This window comes from Dipodomys ordii, unplaced genomic scaffold, assembly GCF_000151885.1.
Source record: "Dipodomys ordii isolate 6190 unplaced genomic scaffold, Dord_2.0 Scaffold1000002216, whole genome shotgun sequence".
Lineage (NCBI taxonomy): Eukaryota > Metazoa > Chordata > Mammalia > Rodentia > Heteromyidae > Dipodomys > Dipodomys ordii.
The window spans coordinates 244,984-269,372 of NW_012285833.1; the positions used below are offsets into that span (position 1 = coordinate 244,984).

General features: G+C 37.5%; 1 pseudogene; it reads right to left on the reverse strand.

The window, feature by feature from the left end:
- Positions 1-24,389, reverse strand: part of LOC106002814 — a 77,922-nt pseudogene that overhangs the window by 42,317 nt on the left and 11,216 nt on the right.

The window sequence follows — 24,389 nt, forward strand, 5'->3', positions numbered from 1 at the left end:
GTTTTCAGGGAATTCTTTGCTCCTACTCTTTGTCTATTCATGCCTTTGAGTAGTGATTGTGCAGATTCATTTGTACCATTTGTTACACAGAGAAGAGTTGAACTACTTGTACATATATTTACATACATGTATATACATACACACGGATATGTGCATTTTATGTTTTCAAGAATTATGGAGCTAACAAAAATTACATGCATTTTTCTTCCTTTTCAATTCTTTCAAAGCCTAAATAACCTTGTCTGTTTTGAATAACTAATTTTAAAGAGAATATCACCATCTCTGACCTGTCAGTGGCCTTGAAATTATATGTTCAATTATGACAAACTTATTTAGGCTTTTTGGTAGAAGAGAGGAGTATTACTAGGGTTCTATCCAAGAGTTCTCTGCTTGCTAGACAGGACTTTGGTTGTATAGCACCAAGCAGCTCAACTAGAGTTGCCATACTTCTAATCCATATTATTTGCTTGAGATCTTAAACTTTTTCCACAGGTGTGATCTTAGATTGACTGAGACTTTGTTACCTATGCCTCCCACATAATTAGCTCGGATTTCAGATGTGAATCCCGATGGCCAGCTCATTTGTTGAGATGGGAGATGGCTGTCTTGGAAGTTATTTCTGTGGCCTGGCCTCAGACCATGATCCTTGTCATCTCTTCTTCCCAATCAGCTGGGATTACAGAAGTGGACTACTATAGTTGGTGTACATGACACCTTTTCTAAAAGAGGTTTTTATTGTAAAAATACTGTATAGAGGGGTTATAGTTACTTGAGCAATGTAATGAGCGCATTTTCTATCAAGAAGTGTTACTGCCTCCTCTGTTTGTCCCTTACCCCCCTTCCCTCCCACCTCCACAACTTTACTCCGCCTCTTCCCACTTCCCAGCTTCCCTGACTAAATTGTAAATTTCTTTTCTCAACATAGTCTCTTATGCATGTCATTGTTACAATGGATCGGCCTATATCCCTATTTAAACATTTTGTTTTTTCCCTTATCCTCTCCAAGCTAGAGAAATGTGTATACAGGATGAAGGGCACTGACATCATATACAGTGAAAACAGGGGTTATACCGTGGGGGAGGAGTATACAAAGAAACAAAAAAAATCACATGGTTGATTATAAACCCTTATCTTGGGGTTCATTTTGCTTCACATCATCTTATCTGGTCATATATACATAGCTCTTCAACTTTTATCCTTGTCCTAGACATATACTAGTTATTGCAAATAAGGAAACCATAGGACCTATGTTTCTTTGGGTCTGGCTTACTTCACATAATACAATTTTTTCCAAGACTCCACTTGGAGCTCCTATGACCCAGCAATCCCACTTTGTGGCATTTACCAAATGATCACAAAAAAAACCATACTAATCTACCAGCACAACGATGTTTATTGCAGCATTATTTACCATAGCTAAGATATGGAACCAAACCAGGGGCCCCTCAGTAGATGAACTGATCAAGAAAATGTGGTATATATACACAATGGAATCCTATACCTCATCAGAAAGAATGACATAGTTCCATTTGTTATGAAATGGAAAGACTTGGAAAAATTATATTAAGTGAAATAAGCCAGGCCCCAAGAAACATACGTCCCATGGTTTCCCTTATTTGCAATAACTAGTATATGTCTGATACGAGTAGAAAAGGTCAGATAAGTTGAAGTGAGGCGAAATGAACCCCAAGATACGGCTTCAAACGTTATTTTTCTTTCTTTTGCTTTTTTCTAACATATTTATAAGATGATTTTTTTTGTTGCTTTGTATAGCCCTCTCCCACGGTATAATCCTTGTTTTCACTGTATCTGATGTTGGTATAATTTATGGAGGGGAAGGGAAAACCAAATTGTTTAAATAGGGATATAGGTGGACCCATTGCAACAATGAGATATTCAAGACATTATGTCGAAAAACGAACTTTACTACTTTGGCTTGGGGTTGGGGGACGAGGGGTGGGGAGAGATGGAAAGGGATGGGAAGGGGAAACAAAGGAGAAGGCAACAATTCTTGATAAGAAATGTACTCATTACATTGCCCATGTAATTGCAAACCCTCTGTAAAGTATTTTCCCAATAAAAAAGAGAAAATGTTATATATATACATATATATATGTATGTGTATATATATATAAATGCGTATATATATATATATATGCATGTGTGTGTATATATAATGGAATTCTATGCCTCTATCAGAAAATTGACATCGCCCCATTTGTAAGGAAATGGAAGATATGAAAAAAATTATATTAAGTGCAATATGCCAGACCCAAATAAACATAGGTCCCATACTTTCCTTTACTCGTAGTAACTAGTACATGGTACCAAATGACAATAAAAGATTATGTTAATTGAAATGCACCCCAATATAGGGACACAACTGAATTTTTATTCCATGAGATTCTTATCTCTATATAATCCCCAAAGTAAAGTTGGAAGGGGAGCTGCGGTTCATGTATAGAGCACCACCCATTAGGGAAAAAGCTTAAGTGAGAAGGTAAGATCCTTAGTTTAAACCACAATATCAGCACTCAAAATAGTTGATTTCTTTTCCTTGAGGTTTTTATTAAATTGCTCAGAAAATTATCAATATTGAATTTATGTTTAACATTATATTAAAATCTAGTTATGTTTATTGATATTATTCTTTGTTTTCCTAAATTTTACTTACACATTAATATACAGTAATGGAAAGGGGTGATTATTGTTTCACAAGTTTTTTTGGCAGTTGAATATGTGGATGATAGATGCATACAAGGATTTTGGATTGAAAATAAATATGTGCAAGCTCTTCACATAAAGAAATGAAAGTTGAAGAAGCTGTGGGCATGTATGAAATAAAATAAACAGCAAGGAAAGATAAGGTATGATTCTGGAAAAGACACAATTTTGAAAGAAAAAATAGTAAAATATGTAGCTTTTAGCAAGAACTTGTAACACACAGACACATTTTATTCCTTATTTCTACTGTAAGGCATTTCAGTTAAGTTTATTTTACAAAGTTTATCATCATTGACAATTAATACTAACTGGCTTCTGTCTCAGGTAAGCAATTATTCTAGCCAATTGCCAAGGGTTCATGCTTATAATCCTAGCTACTCAGAGGGCTGAGATTACAGGTTTGAGCAATGGGCCCCAGGCAGTAACATTATTTTGAAAAAGAAAAAACCCAAGATTGTATCCTTAAAAAATTACAATCTAGAAAGTGTATCTGTAATGTTAGTTGTGTCAAGTCACCATAGGCAGCAATCATTTTTGGATCACACTATGTCCTGTCTAATGCCAGATAATATTTCATTAATTTATTTTACTTTTTCCTAACAAAGTTCATTATGAATGGCGACAGCAAAATTTTCTAGTGAGCATCAACAATTCTTCAACATATTTATTTCAACAAACAGCATTTTGCATTTGGTTGTTGCTGTTGTTGTTGTTTAATTTTGCCAACGCTGGGGCTTGAAATCAGGACCTGGGCCCTCTCCCTGAGCTTCTTTGATCCAGACTAGCACTCTACCAATTGACCCACAGTACCAATTCCAATTTTTCTGCTTATGTCATAATGAGGAATCAAATCAAGTGCTTCATGCATGCGAGGCCAGCACTCTACCACTAACCACATTCCCAGTTATTGGGACTTTTGTTGTTGTTGTTATTTTAAGATAGCATTTTACTATGTGTCCTTCTGTTGGCCTAAAACATAGGCTGGTCTCAAGCTAACATCGAAATCATCCTCTCAAGTTCAGAGATTACAAACATTGACCACCATATTCGGCTCAGGATTCTTTGTGAGAGAATACTCTTTCAGATATAGAAAGAGTTATTCTGTCTTCCTTGGACTCTATGGTATTGTCATTCAGCACTTCTAATCACATTCATATCCTGTTGTGTTTCCACTTCTAGATCAATAGAAATATTTCAGGTTCTGAACATGAAGCTGATCACTGCCATCCAACAGCATCACATTCTTGTGAATAGCACTAGCTGGCCTCATGAGCTTAGCAGCCAGCTGGAGCTCAGCTATCTGATAGCCTTGGGCTCCAAAAATGCAATCATTTCTGTGCACAGACTGAAAACTCTCATAGGTAATTTTGATTTATTCCATTCTATTCTCATCTAAATTCTGTTGTCAAGTTTGTATGCTTTATGATCTCTTAAATATTAATTACTATTTTCCTACATTCTCAAAAGTAACATATATGTTTTACTCTAAAATTCATTCAAACATGCAAAAATATTAATGTAGTTGCTGTCCACCTATGGTTCATATTTTAAAACCTGGCTATTTTAGAGGTAAAAATCGGAGAATCCTGGTTTAAAGCAGCCTATGCAGAAAAATCTCAGGTATTTCTCCAATTGAGAAACCTAAATCCAGAAGTGGAGATGTGGCTCTCGTGGTAGAATGTCAGCTTTGAGCAAAAAGACAATGCCATTAATTAATGCATATTTTCTCCAAATTATTATGGTAGGGAATAAACTACATTTATGATAATGCACGTTTTTGTACTTTTTGTTTTGCAGTTTTTTGTACTTATGTGAGAGAAAAAGTGTTTTGTGAAGACTAAACAGAAATCAATGTGTCAGTAAATAGGTAGGTGATAGATTGAAAAATGCAGAAAATACCACTTGAAATTTTATTTCTCCAAATTTAAATATATACCCATATGTATGTATTTAAATTTTCTGCCAAGTTTTTTTTCCATTAACAATAATGTATTTGTTCCATTATATAAATTTAACATATTGTATGTCTTAGAGTAGATTTATATTTATAGAATTTCTTTCCTTGGAGACAAGGTTCTGCAGTGTAAATCTGGCTTTCCTCAACTCCTAATTCTGTCTGACATTACCATGTGGTAATATAGTACCATGTCCAGCTATATTATTTACATTTTGTACATTAGAATATTAATATGAACAGCTTTAAGCTACATATCTTCATGAGTATGAATTTTTGCAAAAAATGTTATAGTTAGAGTTACTGAGTGAAGCCAATTATGGTAGACATGCCTGTAATCACAGCACCCAGGAGGATTGTAAGCAGCAAGTCCCTTTTAAAACAAAACAAACAACAATAGCTGGTGAGCTTGGAAGTGGGAAATTATTGCTAAGTGGGGTGATAGGGAAGTGGGGTGATAGGGACATACAAAATTGTGTGTGTTTGTGTATGTGCGTTTGTGTGGTGTGTGTGGTGTGTGTGTGTGTGTGTGTGTGTGTGTGTGTGTGTGTGTGTGTGTGTGCTTGTGCTGGGCTTGAACTCAGGGCCTGGGCAGTGTTCCGGAAATTTTTGCTCATTGCTCAAGTCTAGTACTCTACAACTTGAACCAAACTCCACCTCAAGCTATTTTAGAGGTCAGGCTTAGAATCTTGATCATCGTTTCTCAGGCTCTTTGTAAGATAACAGGCATGAATCTGTATAGTTGCTGTATTACTGTTAAGTAATATAGTAAACATCATGCAAGTTTATACTCCTTCCAGCAGTGTTTGAGTGTTTCACAAACACCTAAGATAAAACCCACTCCAGGTTTGATGACATCCAGATATCATAATGTGAGATATGTATTGTTATGCTCACTTTAACTATGAAGACTTTGAGCTCCAGAGAGTTTAGTTAAATTTGAGTCCCTATCTCATAAACAGTGGAGCCTGTATTCAAGTTCAACTAGGTCTGTTTATTTCAGAAAACATGGAGTCATCATCTGTTCTAGTCAACATGTGTTCTAGCAAGTACTGCTCTTTAAAAGCACAGTTCTGTGCCTGACAGCTTATTTTTCTCTCTTTAACTGTTTGCACACCTTTTCATAAGCTAGGGAAAGCACACATGAGGACAAGAGCCATTTTGGAGGGGAAATTGATAATGAGTTTTGAACTTGGTATCACATATATATTAGTCAGAGCTTCCATTTGAGTTATGCGTCCAGCACTATATTCCTGTTTTTTCTTTTGTATTATTATTTCAAATATGAGGTACACAGAGTTTATAGTCATATAAATAAGGTATGGATATATTTCTTTTTTGAAATGTCACCCCTTCCCTTGCTCTCTCCATTTTTCTCTCTCACTGGTTTGGTTTTATTAACTTCCTCCTCCTCCTCCTCCTTCTCCTCCTCCTCCTCTTCCTTCTTCTTCTTCTTCTTATTATTATTATTCTCATCATTATTTCGCTGTAGAGGGGATAGTTACATACGTTTGGTAATGACTAAATTTCTTTTGTATTTGTTTTTGTTTCAGTCAGTAATCAGGCTTGAACAAAGGGCCTGAGTACTGTCTCTGAGATCTTTTGCTGAAGAATGGCACTCATATTGAGCCACAGTGCTACTTCCCTGAGTGCATTTCTTTTTGGATAACATTACCCTTTCCCTTCATCTCTGCGTTTTCCCGTCTTTCCCCACAAACAAGTTGCATAGGTCATTTTCAATATAGTACCAATTGAATACCACTGTTGAACACGTTCATTTGTCTCTCTTTTAATATGACCCCTTTAACTTCTCATAGAGATAAATGAAGAAACACGACAAAAATGAAAGAAAACAAAGAAAAATATCATCTTGTTTCTGTTTCCTGGTCACTGGATATTCTTGAGATAAAATATGTTTGTGTTTGTTTGTTTGTGTGTGTGTGTGTGTGTGTGTATGTAAATACTTTGGCTTCAGAGAGTTGACTTTTAGCTTTTTTATTCAAGGGTAACTGTGTGTGTGTGTGTGTGTGTGTGTGTGTGTGTGTGTGTGTGTGTGAATAATGGAGCTTGATCTCAGGGAGCTGACCTTTAGTTTTTTAACTCAAGGTTAGCCCTTTATGACTTGAACTAACCTTCACTTCTTGATTTTTAATAGTTAAATGGAGATCAAAATTTCACAGATTTTTCTAACGTGGTCTAGCTATAATCCACTTTCCTCAGATCTCAGCTTCACAAATAGCTAGAGTTACAAATGTGAACCACTGTCCATGATTGGCCTACCTCCTTTTTGTTAAGTAGTTGAAATGTAAAAGACAGTTGCAACCATAGTAAAAAAAATCCATTTAACTTTCCCAGCTTCATTAACATTTAATACTTTGTCACATATGATATGTACAGAAAATCATTTTTGGTTTATGTCTGGATTTTCTCCTCATGCTGAACTTGATTTGATATAGCTTTTAACCTAGTAAATATTGATGAGAATATGACAGAGGGCATTAATGGCCTTTTGTTGTCTTTCATAAGGAAATGGTGCAAACTAACACTCGTGATAAATTTGTGTGCAGGACCCTGATAATATATCCACATTCTTAGCAAGAAGACAGTAGTGACTGTTACTAATCATCTAGATATGACAAAACCCGGACTCAGGCCTTATTACCATATTCCTTTATGTCCTGTTAGAGTGTAATCCTGACTCTCCAGTGAACATTACAGAGCCTTGCTGGACCTTCTCAGGACACAGCCAAGGTCACCAGTCAGGCATGGCACCTACAGTGTGATGGGAGCCTGGTGACAGCTTCCTACGATGGAATGATAAGGAAATGTTAAGTCCTTAAGCTGTCATCAGTCCATTGGGTTCCTCATTGAGCATTTGACCCTAAGATTTAAGGAGACATAAAACTCTCACTTGCTTGTGCCACTTATGGACCTGTATATCTTCTGCTGCTGTCATCTCCTGTGGAAGGAAATGATCTGAGCTCAATAAGCCATTTTGCTTCTTCTAGGGATTTAGGGTAAATCTGGCTCCTATACTTAAGACAAAAAGAAATTTAGTGATATAAAATAGCAAACTTAACCTTTTTCTAGTCTATTTATTACCCAAAGATATTTTCAGATTTTACCAATAATTATTATTAATAAGAGACACTTAATTAGCAGTAATGTTCTCAAACTCCTAAGTTCCTCAGTAAGCTGTGCAAGAGAAACTACAAGTGTGAATGGTCTTCCAGTCTAACTTCTTGACCAGGAAGGAGTGCCTCCAAATTGAACAAAGAATACTTCTTATATCTCAGATTACATGTCCAAGTTATACATACCAAAGTTAAGGACAAGAGATTAGTCTGGGGGAGTTCTGAGAAGATGGTGGAGGAGAAGCTGGAGTCTAAACAAGCTCTCACATAGAAAGCAATTTTAGAGTTCCAGTGAACAGTCCTAAGGCAGAGAATCACACCAAGTGTGCCATCACAGGACAGAGAATCAGGCCAGAGAGGGACTGAGCTCTGCCAGCAGCCGCCACGGTGGGGGCAGTGGTGGCGGTGGCCATCATAGGCATCATACCTGAGCCACAGAGAGTACGGGACAAAGGAGCCAGACTCAGCGGGCGAGAGGATTCTACTCAACACCAGCAAGAACCAACAAGGAGTGGCCATCTTCATCCTGCAGTTTGCAGACCAGAGACAACCCAGGAACCAGGACTCGGTGTGAGTAGAAGCCTGACGTCCTCATTACTTCTCAGGGAGCAGAGGAGGGAAGGTCACCCCTCCCCCCGCCCAGTACCAGAGATCTCCATCTTGGATACCAGCAAAGCTCGGTGGAGCTGCTATCTCCAACTCAAGCCTTGGAGTCAATTAGCAGATCACAAGAAATTAACAGCGGCGTGACCTGCCAGACTCAGCTCCACCCAGGGAAAAGTCACCCAGCTTGGGTGCCAGCCCCAGGAGAGGCATTCTTCACTGGGTAATCAGAGCCAGAGGCTGCCCCTCCCTCTAGCAGCCTCGACAATCAATTGAAATTCAGTAATCAGAAACCCTGAGAATGGCTCCAGGCTGGGCTCTGTGAGTTTTTCACAAACTGTCCCCCAGGAAAAGCTACTGTTTGTTGAAAGGCCTCAACTCTACCCAGAACCTAGCCTCATCACTGCATCCCCCTCTTTTGTGATTCTCAAAGCAGATCTGCCTTCCATTGAACTAACATGGGAGAAGGATCGCAAAATCCTGGATAAAGCAGAGCATTTTTCTGCCTGTTTGAACAAACTGACTTAAGAAACCAACCAAGCCACAGGACCACAAGGAGACCATGGACTCCAACCAGAGGCTGGTTATGGACACAAGGGAGATACAGGATTTTTCCCACCACTCCAAAAAAAAATCAAAGAACTTTTATTTTTCTTCTTCTTCTTTTTTTGATAACTTATTTTTTCTTTTCTAAAACATTTTGGAATGTTTAATTTTTGCCTTTTTGAAAAAATTGATTTCCAGTAACTTTTCTTTCTTCTTATAATTTTTATTTTAGGGATACATGAGTGTGCGTTTTTCTTTCTTATTTTGTTTTCTTTCTCTTTTTTCTTTTTTAATTATCTTTTTGTTTTTTGTTTAGCTCAACTGAACTTCTGATCTTTTCTTCTTCCTTTCTTATCCTTTTTACCTTTTCCTCTCTTTCATTCTTCTTTATGTGACTTAATTCTTAGAAATCAGAATTAAATGAATTAGAATCCAAAAAGGTACTATAGAAAGAATCAACAAAACAAAAAGTTGATTCATCGATAAAATTAACAAAATTGACAGACCCTTAGCAAATCTTATCAGAAAAAGAAAAGAACACACCCAAATAAACAAACTCAGAGATGAGAATGGAAACATCTCCACGAAAATAACCAAGATTAAGAACATTATAAGGGAATACTTCTCAAAACTTTATGCTAATAAGTTTGAGAACTTGAAAAAATGGACCTTTTCCTAGCAAATATTGACATGCCAAAACTAAACCAAGATGACTTAAACCAGCTTAACAGGCCCATATCAAGCATTGAAATAGAAACAGCAATAAGAGACCTCTCAGCTAAGAAAGGTCCAGGACCAGATGGTTTTACAGAAGAATTCTACAAGGCCTTCAAAGCAAAGCTCACACCAATACTCCTCCAACACTTCAATGAAATTCCAAGAGAAAGTTCACTACTGAAAACATTTTATGAAGCTATCATAACCCTCATCACAAAACCAGGCAGGGACTCATCAAAGAAAGAGAACTATAGATCGATTTCTTTGATGAACATTGATGCAAAACTTCTCAACAAAATTTTGGCCAATTGACTTCAACAATTCATCCAAAAAATCGTACACCACGATAAAACCGGATTCATTTCAGAGATGCAAAGCTAGTTCAATATACGCAAATCAATTAATATTATTTATAATATCAACAGGAGCAAGAATAAGAACCACATGGTTATCTCAATAGATGCAGAAAAAGTATTAAAGATGATCCAACACCCCTTTATGATGCAGGTTTTAGAAAAATTAGGAATCCATGGAACATTCCTCAATACAATAAAGGCTGTATATGACAAACCTACAGCCAGCATTATACTTAATGGTGAAAAACTAAAGCCATTTCCTCTTAACTCAGGAACAAGACAAGGATGTCCACTCTCTCCACTTCTCTTCAATCTAATACTAAAATGCCTAGCTACAGCAATAAGACAAGATGCAGACATAAAGGGGATCCAAATAGGGAAAGAAGAAATAAAACTCTCCTTCTTTGCAGATGACATGATCTTGTATTTAAAGAATCCCATAGACTCCACTCCCAAATTACTCAAGCTGATTCAAAACTTTGGCAAAATAGCAGGGTATAAAATTATCCCCCAACGAGGGATCCGGGAAGATGGTGGAGGAGAAGCTGGTGGCATAACAAGCTCTCACATAGAAAGCAGTTTTAGAGTTCCAGTGAACAGTCTTGACCCATAGAATCACACTATGTGTGCCATCAGAAGACAGAGTTAGGCCAGAGAGGGAAAATCCAGGCAAGCAGAAACATCTGAGATCTTGCCAGCAGCTGCCGCTGTGGCAGTGGCCATACTGCCATACCTGAAACAGAAAGAGTCCGGGATGAAAGAGCCAGACACGGCGGGCCAGCAGATTCTACTCAACACCAGCAAGAACCGACAAGGAGCAGACATCTTCATCCTGCAGTTCGCAGACCAGAGAAGACTCAGGAACCAAGACTTGGTGTGAAGAGAAGCCTGGAGTCCTCACTCCTTCTAAGGGAGCAGAGGAGGGAAGGCCACCCCTCCCCCCCCAGTACCGGAGATCTCCATCTTGGATACCAACAAAGCTCAGCAGAGCTGCTATCTCCAACTCAGGCCTTGGAATAAAACTAAGGTCATTTAACAGGTCACAAGAACTTAATGGCGGCGTGACCTACCAGACTCAGCTCTACCCAGGGAAAAGTCACCCAGTTCCGGCGCCAGCCCTAGGAGTGACTTTCTTCATCCAGTAATCAGAACCAGAGGCTGCCCCTCCCTTTAGCAGCCTCGACAATCAACTGAAATTCAGTAAACAGAAACCCTGAGAGTGGATCCAGGCCGGGCTCTGTGAGTTTCTCACAAACTAGCCCCCGGGAAAAGGTACTGTTTGTTGAAAGGCCTCAACTCTACCCAGAACCTAGCCTCATCACAGCATTTCCAAACTTGAGGAAAAAGCCACCTCCCTCTTTTGTGATACTCAAAGCACACCCCCCTCCCATTGAACTAACATGGGAGGAGGATGGAATAATCCTGGGTAGAGCAGAGCATTTTGTGCCTGTTCAAACAAACTGACTTACGAAACCAACCAAGACACTTGACCACAAGGAGACCACAGACTCCAACCAGAGGCTGGTTATGGACACAAGGGAGATACAGGATTTTTCCCAACCTTCCCAAAAAATCAAAGAACTTTTTTGTCCTCTTCTTTTTTTAATATACCTTTTACAAAAAATAATTTTTCTTTTCTAAAACTTTTTTTAATTTTTGATTTTTACCTTTTTTGAAAAAATTATTTTCTACTAATTTTTTATCCCCCTTATAATCTTTATTTTAGGGATTCATGTGTGTGTGCATTTTTCTTTGTTTTTTTTTTCTTTTCTTCTTTTTAAAAAAATTCTTTTTGTTTTTTGCTTAGTTCGACTGAACTTCTGATCCTTTTTTCTATCTTCCTTATCCTTCTCACCTTTTCCTCTCTTTTGTTCTTCTTTGTGGGACTTAATTGTTGTTCTGCACATCCTCAGAAAAACCCATAGTTGACTATTAGACCCTATCCCCCATTGTGTACACACTTAATTCACAAATTTATTACTCAATTCAATAACTTCTGAGACTTAAATTCCTTAATAGCAGTACTACCTCTTTATACGTATATAATATTTTAAGTATTTTTATTTTTAAGTTTTTCACATCTCCTTTATATCCCTCCCCTTCTCTCAATATATTCACGTTCTTTGAAAAGATTGTTCTTGAATATGCATATTATTAACTTTCATTTTTCTAATTTTCCTGGTGTCTTTTTTCCCTTTCTCTTTCTTATTGTTTTCTCTCTCTCTACTTTCATCCTATCTAACCTATTTCCTGCTTTGAGACTATGACTTAGTTAAGTTAACTCTCCTTGTACTTTCCAAAATCACTCTATTCCTATTTTTTATCCACATCTCCGCCTAACCCTAATAATTTATGGTTTACCAAATTCTTCTTTGTGGTTCGTAGCCCATTAATATATAGTTGTTTGATGTTGAATAGAGGTATCTGTTGAACTAAATTGTATCTGCAGATTATTGACTATGCAAAATTAGACTTTGGTTGATGCTTGTCTTAAGTTAGTGTTCTAGCACAAACTGGTGTTACTTTCATCCCAAATGGGCAGAGTAAGCCCGAAAACCACTAGAAAAATGGCAAGTCAGGGTAAATCCCTCTCATGATTACCAGGGGACAGAACAGATAACGAATAATCCAGAGGAGAGTTCCAAAATAGCTCTACAAACACTGCTGGCAAACATGATGAATGAAAAGATTGAAAATATACAAAGAACTCTGTATGAGTGTGATAGGGAGAGAGAAGAGGCAATCCAACGATTTATACAGGAATATCATGAGCATGAGGAAGCTACTCGAAAACTGATACAGGATTTGCGTGAGCACTGTGAGAATATTCAAAGAGAAAGGCAGGAATGGCATGAACATGCTGAGAACACACAAAGAGATCTACAAGAATGGCAAAAAAGGAGGAAGCTAAGCAAAGAGTAATATAGGAATTGAGAGAGCAGGATGACAATACAGAAAGATCACTAAAGGCATTCATGGGATTCATTAACAAAGAGCTGAAGGAAGTCAGGGAAACCACAAAGGGAATCCTGAATGGAACCCAACAGAAGGAATGGGAGTCCAAGGAAACCATAACCAATCAACTAAGTGATTTGAGAATAAACCCTGAACACCAAATTAAGGAAGTAAAGAAATCCATACAAGATCTAAAACAAAGCTTCAACAAAGAATTTGAAGCCATCAAAGCTGACCAATTAGAAGGAAAAGAAATAAAAAACAATGTAGAAAGTATTGACAGCAGGTTAGACCACGCAGAAGATCCAATCTCGGGGATTGAAGATACCCTAGATATTGTAGAGAAAGAACATACAACCATCCAAGACAAGTCCAAGAAATATGATAGATCTATCCAAAACTTGGAAGAGACCATCAGAAGGACTAATCTAAGGATAATGGGTGTAGAGGAGCACCTAGCAACAGAAGTTAATGGTCTTGGAAATTTGTTTAACAGGATCCTAGCAGAGAACTTCCAAAATATGCATAAAGATAAGCCTATTCAGATACAAGAAGCTTTTAGAACTCCAAATAGACCAGATCAGAATAGGACATCACACTGTCACATTATAATCCACACAGGATCAACTCAGAACAAGGAAAAGATCCTTAAGGCTGTCAAGGAGAAAAGATTAATCCCCTATAAAGGGAAACCATTTAGAATCAGCTCCGATTTTTCAGCAGAGAAAATCAAAGGAAGAAGAGCCTGGAATGATGTATGCCAAGCCGTAAAAACAAACAACTATCAACCAATACTGTACCCAGCTAAACTCTCCTTCATAACTGAAGGCGAAATAAAAACCTTCCGTAGCAAAGAAAAATTGAAACAATACATCTCCACCAAACCAGACCTACAAAAGCTTCTTAAAGATGTCCTACACATAGAAAATCAACAAGACCACAATAAAGGCCAAGAAACTGCATGCTAACTGTGAATCCAAGAACAATAGGAAGAACCCACTGTTCACACCCCCAAGAAGGTGGATAACATGGCAGGAACTCCCAAATAACTCTGAGTCCTATCTCTTAACATAAACGGTATTAACTCTCCAATTAAGCGACATAGACTGTCTAGTTGGATTTAAAAAACAAGATCCTTCTATCTGCTGCCTTCAGAAGTCACATCTTGCCCGTAAAAACAAACACATTTTCAATGTTAAAGGCTGGAGCAAAATCTACCAAGCAAACGGCCCCCATAAACAGGCGGGAGTTGCAATCCTAATATCAGATAAAATAGACTTCAAACTAAAATTCGTGAGGAGAGATAAAGAAGGACTCTACATACGAATTAAGGGATCTCTCCTTCAGGAGGATATTACAATTCTAAATATCTATTCGCCAAACAATGGAGCACTCAAATTTATCCAAGAAACACTACTTTCCCTCAAATCCCACATAGATCCAAAGACATTATTTGTTGGGGATTTTAACACACCACTCTCCCCACTAGATACATCAACTCGGCAAAAAGATCTAAACAGCTGCATAGAACTACTAGATTTAACAGACATCTACCGAATATTTCACCCAGCATCATCAGAATACACATTCTTCTCAGCAGCACATGGAACATTTTCTAAAATAGACCACATTTTAGGCCACAAAGCAAACTTGTCTAAATTCAGAAACATTGAAATTATACCTTGCATTCTCTCTGACCACAAGGCAATAAAATTAGAACTCAACACCAAAAGCCACCAAAGAAAATCCAGTAATACATGGAGGCTGAACAACACACTGCTGAATCACGAGTGGGTCATGGAAGAGATTAGAAAGGAAATTCAAATGTTCATGCTATTCAACAAAAATGAGCACACAAATTACCAGCTCCTCTGGGACACAGCAAAGGCAGTACTCAGACGCAAGTTTATAGCTCTGAGCTCCTACATCAACAAATAGAGATCTGAAACCAACAATTTAATGAGACAGATAAACCACCTTGAAGAAGAGCAGCAAGATAAACCTCAATCAGAATTAAATGAATTACAATCCACAAAAAAACATAAAAAGAATCAACAAAAAAACATAAAAAGAATCAACAAAACAAACAGTTAGTTCTTCGAAAAAATTAACAAAATTGACAGATCCTTAGCAAATCTTATCAGAAAAAGAAGGGAACACACAGAAATTAATGAACACGATTCAGAACATTATAAGGGAATACTTCTCAAAACTTTATGCTAATAAGTTTGAGAACTTGACAGAAATGGACCTTTTCCTTGCAAATATTGACATGCCAAGACTAAACCAAGGTGAGTTAAACCAGCTTAAAAGGCCCGTATCAAGCATTGAAATAGAAACAGCAATACGAGACCTCCCAGGTAAGAAGAGTCCAGGACCAGATGGTTTTACAGCAGAATTCTACAAGTCCTTCAAAGCAGAGAACACACCAAATACTCACCAACTCTTCAAAGAAATTGAAAGAGAAAGTTAACTACCGATCACATTCTATGAAGCCATCATAACCCTCATCCCAAACCAGGTAGGGACTCATCAAAGAAAGAGAACTATAGACCCATCTCTTTGATGAACATTGATGCAAAAATTCTCAACAAAATTTTGGCCAATCGACTTCAACAATTCATCCAAAAAATCATACACCACGATCAAACAGGATTCATTTCAGGGATGCAAACTGGTTTAATATAGGCAAACCAATTAATATAATTCAACACATCAACAGAAGCAAGGGTAAGAACCACATGGTTATCTCAATAGATTGGGAGCAGATCATCACTAGCCATACAACAGACAAGGGTCTCATATCTAAAATATAATTGGAACTCACAAAATTACATCCCCAACAACAAATCGTCAAAGAAACAACTGCCCAATAAATAAGTGGACTAAAGTCTTAAAGAGAAACTTCTCTGAAGAAGTAAGAACGATGGCCAATAGACACATGAATAAATGCTCAACATCCCTAGCCATAAAATAAATGCAAATCAAAACCAAATTGAGATACCATCTCACTCCAGTTAGAATGGCAAAAATCAAGAACTCTAACAACAACACATGCTGGAGGGGATGTGGACAGAAGGGAACCTTACTTCATTGTTGGTGGAATGTAAACTTGTTCCACCACTTTGGAAAGCAGTATGGAGGTTCCTCAAAGGACTTCACATAGACCTCCCCTTTGACCCAGCAATCCCACTTTTGGGCATTTACCCAAATGTTTACAAACAAGACCACACTAAAGCTACCAGCAAAATTATGTTCATTGCAGCATTATTTACCATAGCTAAGATATGGAACCAACCCAGATGCCCCTCAGTAGATGAACAGATCAAGAAAATGTGGTATATATATACACACAATGGAATTCTATGCCTCCATCAGAAAGAATGACATTGACCCATTTGTTAGGAAATGGAAAACCTTGGAAAAAATTATATTAAATGAAGTAAGCCAGGCCCAAAGAAACATAGGTCCCATGGTTTCCCTTATTTGCAATATCTAGTATATGTATGAGTCAAGCGGAAAAGGTCAGATATGTGATATTAGGAAATTGAACTCTTAGATATGTATTTTAATATTTTTTTCTTTCATGCATTTGTTTCTAACACATTTATAAGATTATCTCTTTGTTGCTTTGTATGTCGCTCCCTCACAGTATAACCCCTGCTTTCACTATATTTGATGTCTGTATAACTTGTGGAAGAGATGGGGAAAAACAAGTCGTTTAAGGATACAGGTGGAGCTGTTGCAACAATGAGAAGTAGAAGTTGTCATGTAGAAAAGGAGATTTACAACGTTGGTGCGGGGGGAGTGGGGGACTGGGGGGAGGATTGGGTGGGGGGTGGCTGGGAAGGGATGGGAAGGGTAAACAAGGAGAAGGCTGCAATGCTTGATAAGAAATGTACACATTATCCTGCCCAAGTAATTGTAATATTCTGTACAGTATGTTCACAAAAAAAATAAATTAAATTAAAAAAAAGAGTTTAGTCTGACTTGGGAACAACACAGATAACAAACACATATTCTATGTTAACAGAAACAAAAACAAGTTTTCTTTTTTTCATCTAACAAAATGAAAAGCACTACTTTTCTAATTATTTCTTAACTGTGGTTATATGTACTTAGTACTAGCTTCTTGAAAGTCCTGAAAGCTTCTTTTACATGAACTCAGAAGTTCGGTTGGTATCAGCTTGAGATTTTATGAAAAAAATTTTATTTTAATATTTTTAAAAATCTATTTTAATATAAAGGTGCTGTATAGAGGGGTTACATTTACATGAGTAAGTTACATTTCTCATTAAAATTGTTATTCACTCCAGTGTTTATCTCCCTCTGTCCCTTCCTTCCAATCCCTCCCCTGTTGTAAAGTTAATTTCCGCCATAGTATCCTGTGAGTATCATTGTTGCAATGCATCATCATTTATACTTCTTTCAACATTGTGTTATTTCCCTTCCCTTCCCCCAATCAGATAAATGAATATACAGAATGCAGAGTACCAGAATCACAGATGGGAATTGCCATGGATAAAACCAATAGGAGAAGAAAAATAACATACAGTAAGAAGAATGAACTATCTGCAGTACATTGGTTACATCAACCTTGACAACTAAACAAAAGAAAACCTGCCATTTCTATGTATTGGCATTAATTCCAATTCGTATCATTTTGTATAGTCATGTATATATTCATAATTCCTGCGCTACTATGATACTCTTTCAGGAGAAATAGGCTAATGCTAATCATTGCAAGTGAGGGAAATCATAGAACTCATGTTTCTTTGGGCCTGGCTTGATTAACTTAGTATGATTTCTTCCAAATATTTTCAATTTCTTACAAAAGGCATGATGCCACTCTTTCTGATAGAAGCATAAAATTCCATTCTGTAAATATACCGTACTTTCTTGATCCATTCATTTATTGAGGGGCAACTGGGTTGGCGCCATATCTTAGCTATGGTAAACAATGCTGCAATGAGCATAGTTGTTCTGGAAGCTTATTGTGCCCTAGTTTGAGATCATTTGGATAACTGTGAGGAGTGGGAATGCTGGATCTTAAGGGAGTTCTATGTTTAGTCTTTTGAGGAACCTCCATAATGCCTCCTAGAGTGGTTGAACCAGCTTACCTTCCTACCATCAGTGTAGTAGGGTTCTCATTTAGGTATATCCACCCCAGCATCTGTTATTATTTGTTTTCTTGATAATGGCCATTCTAACTGGGGTGAGTGGGATCTAAATGTGGTTTTGGTTTTGATTTGCATTTCTTTTAGGACCAGTGATGCTGAGCATCCCCCTTCTCTTTCCGAGAGGCCACACTATAACAAGTTTCTAGTGTCTCAACAGAGGCATAGAAACTTGTAATATTGTATGCTTTTTGTTGTACATTCAGTTCACTTAGAGCTTCCAATGACTCCTATAACTTACAGTAAAGGTTTATACTATTTACCTTACTGAAAAAATAATAATTTTCAAAAAGCATAGAAAAAGGTCTCTTTGTCAAGGGTCGCAGTGAATACTAAGGAAGTTTCTTACTCGGAAATTTTACTTGGTTGCTTGTTCGTAATGTTATTTGAACACATGTTGAATTTGGGGTTTCCCCGCCAACTCTTCAACAAACTAGCAACTATGTTGCCTCATTGGATTTTGCTTCACAAGTTACAAAATATTTTGACAAATTTTTGGTGTGGTGTTGGGGGGAGGTTGGCTTTTGAAGTACTACTGGGCCAGTACTCAGGCCTGAACTGAGGTTCTGGAGCTCTTGCTTAGGTTGCTTTACGCAATGCTGTCACTGTGCCACTCGAACCACATCTCCACTTCTGGCTTTTTCTACTTAATTGAAGATAATAATTTAAGGATGTATTAACTTGGGTTGGCATCAAACTGTGATCCTCAGATCCCATCCTTGTGAACAGCTAAGATTACAAGAATGATCCAGAGGCTGGATATATTGTGCTCCCTATAAAACCTAAACAAGGGCACATAATTCTGAAGCATATGTGTAAGATTATACATTTCTCTGTACAGTATTTTCACAATAAAAAAGAAAATTAGTTAGAAAATATAGCCTTTATATGTGTGTATACATTATATAAATGTGAAGAAGGAAATGAGGATGTATCTGCTGATTTTGAGGAAACATTTCACCTATGGCTTTTCACAGACTGGGCTACGCTGTACAGAATGCTTGAGACTAAAGGTGAGGTAATTGAGGTCATCATCCCATTCATCTACATCCCTTGTCAACATGTGCATATACTGTGGTGTAATCATTATTATTTTGTGTATGAGAGGCAGTACTGGGGTAGAATTCAGGACCTAGGTACTGTTGCTTAGCTTTTATATGCTCTACCATTTGAAGTACAGCTCAGCTTTCTGTATTTACTGTTTAAATGGAGGTACGAGTCTTTTTTGCTCAGTTGGCTTTGAACTGAGTACCTCATATCTCCGAGTTCTGAGTACCTAGTTTTACAGTCGTGACCTTCCAATGCCTAGCTTTTCATTATTACTTTTACAAGCTATATGCTCACACACATTCCTTGCATTCAAAAGTCTCACTGTTCAGGCTGACAAGATGTGAGGAAAGATGGTTGAGTGGGTAAGTTACCAAATGGGCCTCTAGCCCCATTAACATCATTCTGGCAGTAACTTACATTTCAGTCAATGAGTACATATTTCCAATTTCACTCTGCCTTTTTTAAATGCCTTTTTGAACTGTCTTTGATACATCCTTTAAACATTATCTCCCAAACAGGAGATATTATGTGAATGTATTTGATCATATTTCATATAGAGGTGTTGTTGTGTGTCTGGATGTCTGTTGTCTGAGGCTGTCCATTTGGGCTTCAGGAAAAGAGCTAAAGTTTCCTGTCTGCTGGTTGCAGACAGTAAGGATTTTCCTGGGCAGGCTTTGACTTGGGATCCATTCATCTTAGACTTCTAAGTAGTTAGGATAACAAGCACGAACCATCACCAACCGGCTTGTTTTAGAAGCATTGCTTTTCATTCATTGATTTTTTTTCCTAGAAGGTTGATCTAGACAGACTGCTTGTACCTCATGATAATGTGATTTGAATAATACACTTTGCCTCTGGCATTTCTGAAACTGGTTTCCACAGTTCTAGACAAATGAAATTGTTCTAAAGCCAATAGCATTTTCCTTCTGAGATGTTAGGTCGCTTATTTAAATCTCTTATCATTTCCTTTGGCAAAACAATCAGGATGTTTCTGTAAAACCCTATTTCTTGAGATTATTAGAGATAGAAGGTATCATGTACACACTTTCAAATAATCTCTCCTTTTATAAACATATGTTACAAGATTGGGTGGGAGAATGATGACTATTGAATTAATTTGATAACCACTCTAGAGTTTTTAAGCTTTAATGCTTATTAACTCAAAGGAGGATTATAAACATTCAGCATAGTGGAATGTGACTACTATTCATTTGATGTATGTGGAAGGATGATATGTTCAAATTTCCAATGGTTGACTGCTATGCTAACTGAGAGGAGCCATTAGCGCTGCCAGGGGTTTGAAAGTTGGTAATAAATCAAAATATCCGGGAAGAGCATTTGCTAAGGATATAATTTCCAAGACTCATACCAAATATATTGAACTAGAATGTTAAGTGGTGAATGACTGAGCACCAAATTTTATTTGTTGGCTTCTTTGTTTTTGACGTCCTGGGATTTGGACCTAAGGCCTGGGTGCTATTTCTTAGTTTTTTCCTCAAGGATTGCGAACTTCCAGTTGAACCACAGCTTCATATCCAAATTTTTGTGTTTAATTGGAAATGTCTTAACAAATTTCCTCTTTGGGCTTTCTTAAAACTCATCCTCAGATATTAGCCTCCTGAGTAAGTAGGATTCCAATTATAAGCCACCAGAGCCCAGCTAGAATCACATTTTAGAAATAGTCTTTCGGTGAATCAGATGTGGCTGACTGCTATTTTAGCACTTTGGTTCCAGTGGTCATGTCAGTTTTATACTAAAATCAGAACTTTCTTCTTGTAATCCACAGTATCCCATATCTATCTAATTTATTCTTATCTTCATTTCTAACTTCTTTTTTCTTCATTATACATTTCCATTCTTACTTCACAAGCAAGCATGTCAGTGCTGTTCTCTTTTTCTGAAGCAAGTCAGGTCCATTCCCATCAATGGGGGATGTACTTGCTGTTCTCAATGCCTGGAGTACCTGCTCCTAGATAATTGCCTGGATGATGGCTCTTATATCAAGGGTTGTCTCCTCCCATCCTCACTGTGAAGTTGTTGCTACAAAATCACCAATGTCATGTCTTTGATTTATAGGAATTATCATTACGATTTCTGGTTTTCGTTTCAGCATGAAATTGGTGAGGAGAGAGCCACATTCACTTCTGTTTCTCCAATACCTATAATAGTGCCTAATCCTTAGTGTTCAGGAGTCTTACATGGAGATCAACCTTCCCCAGCTCAATTTATCCTAGCTTCTGGTCAGGATAGCTCTTCAAGCTGAAGTCTGGTGGCTAGTAGTTATTACCTCTCATTCTTTTTGCCTGTTGGTGTTGTTGAGTCCACTTCAGGGCAAAATCAGTGCCTGACACCTATTTGTTGCTATGGCAAAGGTGGCTGTGACATCATAGAAGTTATAGCCATTATTTTGTGAAGCTGTGTGAAGACATTCACCCCCACATAATTTCTTCCAATATGTTTCTCCTTTGCCCAGGAATGCATTCAATAATTCAACAAAAAAACTGTCATCCAGTTCCTGATACACTCAGAGTATGTTTCCATTTCCTTTAAAAAAAGAAAAATTCAAGACATGCTTTGGTAAATTTGTCATTGAATTACTGAAACAGAGTATATAATTTTATGTATTTGTAAGTCTTTGTCCATCTCTCTTGAGCCCTTGCCATATTTCTATGTGTTTGCAGCTTGGGAAGGGAAATAAGGTTTAATTCAGTATAGTAAAAGATTATAGTTCAGAAGGCTCTTTTTAGACCCTTTTGGAAGGAATGTCTACTTTCTATCTGATGTTCTACAGATGGCCATCTTGATAGAGAAACTGAGTAGAGTGTCATAAGAGGCTTGTCTTAATTTCTACTGATTTTCGTCTGGGTTTTGGTAGTGTGATCCCACTGCATATGTGTCTCTTTGCTACACTGAAGGGCCCAGGCCTCTTCTGAAAATCGAAGGCCTTGGGGGTAAGAGAGACTAAACCTAAGAACCCAGCTTCCCACATGACTAGGATTACAGGCCTGAGTCTCATGGACTCAACTCATAGCAGCATTTTTATACATAGTGTAGTCAGTTTCATTATATTCACTTCGTAGACAGATATATACAAATATATGTATATGTTTATTCATCTATTTATAATCAGTGTTAGATCTGGAAACACACAAATATATATTCATATAATCATATAATTATAATCAAATTATAGCTGTGTTTCCCCAAAAATATTTCACAGTAATATTTTGTGAAATAATTACTCAAGACTAAAAATTTAAATGCCTTTGTAGTTTGAAAAATCATACTCAGCGTTATATATTATATAATATACTATATATAACATCAAGAATATAACACGTATTTACATACAACTGATTTAACTGTGTTATTTTCCTTCCTGATTTTGTGTTTGTTAATCTATGCAAGCCTTCTTTCTTCTATTGATGATGGTTTTTACTTTCCAGTATACATATTTCCCATATGTTTTGTCAAATATCAACCATAAGAAGATTTTTATATTATTGGAGCCAAATTTTTCTTCCATATTTACTCAAAGCATAAAGAATATGTATACAGATTTGAACTCACTGTTGGAAGAGTGTTCCACATACCACTATAAGTATTGTGTCATTTGTCCCAATTGATAGAATAGCTTTCTAGGACATCTTATCTGCTGTCCAAGACCTTTTCTAGCCACCTTATCACCCCAGCCAGGCATGACCTGATTTCATTGCCGCTCCCTGTGCATTTAACAGTTCCCTTTATACACAGTAGGCTCTCTTGTACAGCCTCCTGTTACTCTGTGTTTTTCCCCTAACAGCACACATATGCACGATGCTTCAGATTGTAGGCTTAAAAAGAAAAATATTTAGGATTCATGAATCTCCAATATATCAAAAGCATTGACATTTTAATAAAGTTAGAAAAATATATAGAATTAACACTTTACAAGAATCAGAACAAAAAGAAAAATAAAGATTTTTCCAGGAAGGGGGAATGGAATCTCTAAATCTAGATTGGCCTCTAAGTTGCCTTCATGCAGAAATTCTGCCTCTGAGTCCTCAAAGGGATTTATTTCCTCATTAAAGACAGGATTTTCTTCCTGAGTCCAGGGATGGTCAGATTCTAATTTCTTAATTGGAAATTGGATCCCCTGCAGGAGGACAGATTGGTCTGTGTATACTGTGAGGAAAGATTCTCTTTCCTCAACTGAATCTAGATTTTAGACCTCTCTATTGGTTTTCCTGAACATAGACTAGGGTCATTTTTCATTGTCACACATTTACCATGCACAACAAGATGAGTCTTTTTGACTGGTTTGGCGCTGATCTAGGTGGATTGTGAATATCAATGGGAGACATTCTGGATCATCTTCTTCCTTGATTGTATGTGCAGGTGCACCTGCATCACATAGAGAACCAGTGAGATGTCCACAAGACTCAAAACTTGCTTGAGCCTTTAAACAAATTTTAAAAAAGCCCTCTATGTTCACATGCTTTCTGGAGATTAGTGATGGCTTCCGATCTCTATCAGTCATCATAGATGACATCACTGATGGGTTCTTTATCTGGAGTCCTGCAGGAGTTGTTCTATGGTGATGCAAACCTGAGCATGGAAATAGGTTTAGGAGTCTTAGAACTATAGAAGTTAAGGTGTGACTAAACTTTCATGAGGATCTAATAGGGGAAGCTGTAGAACTTGAGTTTGGACTGAACACTGATGAGAAGGTAGGGTTTTTCTAATGAGTGATGACTTCCAAGTTCTTTGAAAAGGAGAACAGATATTACCTGGCAAAGAATATCAATAAAGGGATATTTTGCCAAGCTGGGGCATACTATTGGCTCTTGGCCAATCAGGCACAGATCTAGAGACCCAGGTTCCATCCGTACTCACCAGCTCTGAGGCATCTAAACAAGGACTTTTTCCTCTTTCTCTTGATCTCAAGGATCATGCGTTATTCCAGCTGCTCCAGAAGAATATGTGAGCAGAAGAGCAAGTCTGGACAGGGCATGTTGAGCTTGACATACCGTGTAAGTTCTTTCATGGTGTCATGGTGTCATGGTACTTGTGCTCATAGAAATCATCATGGTAGAAGTCCATCCACATAGGAAAGATGGAACAAACCATGCTGTGGGCAGATGAGGAAAATGAGAGCCTGCCCACCACATCCTGAGCCTATAGCATTTTTCTG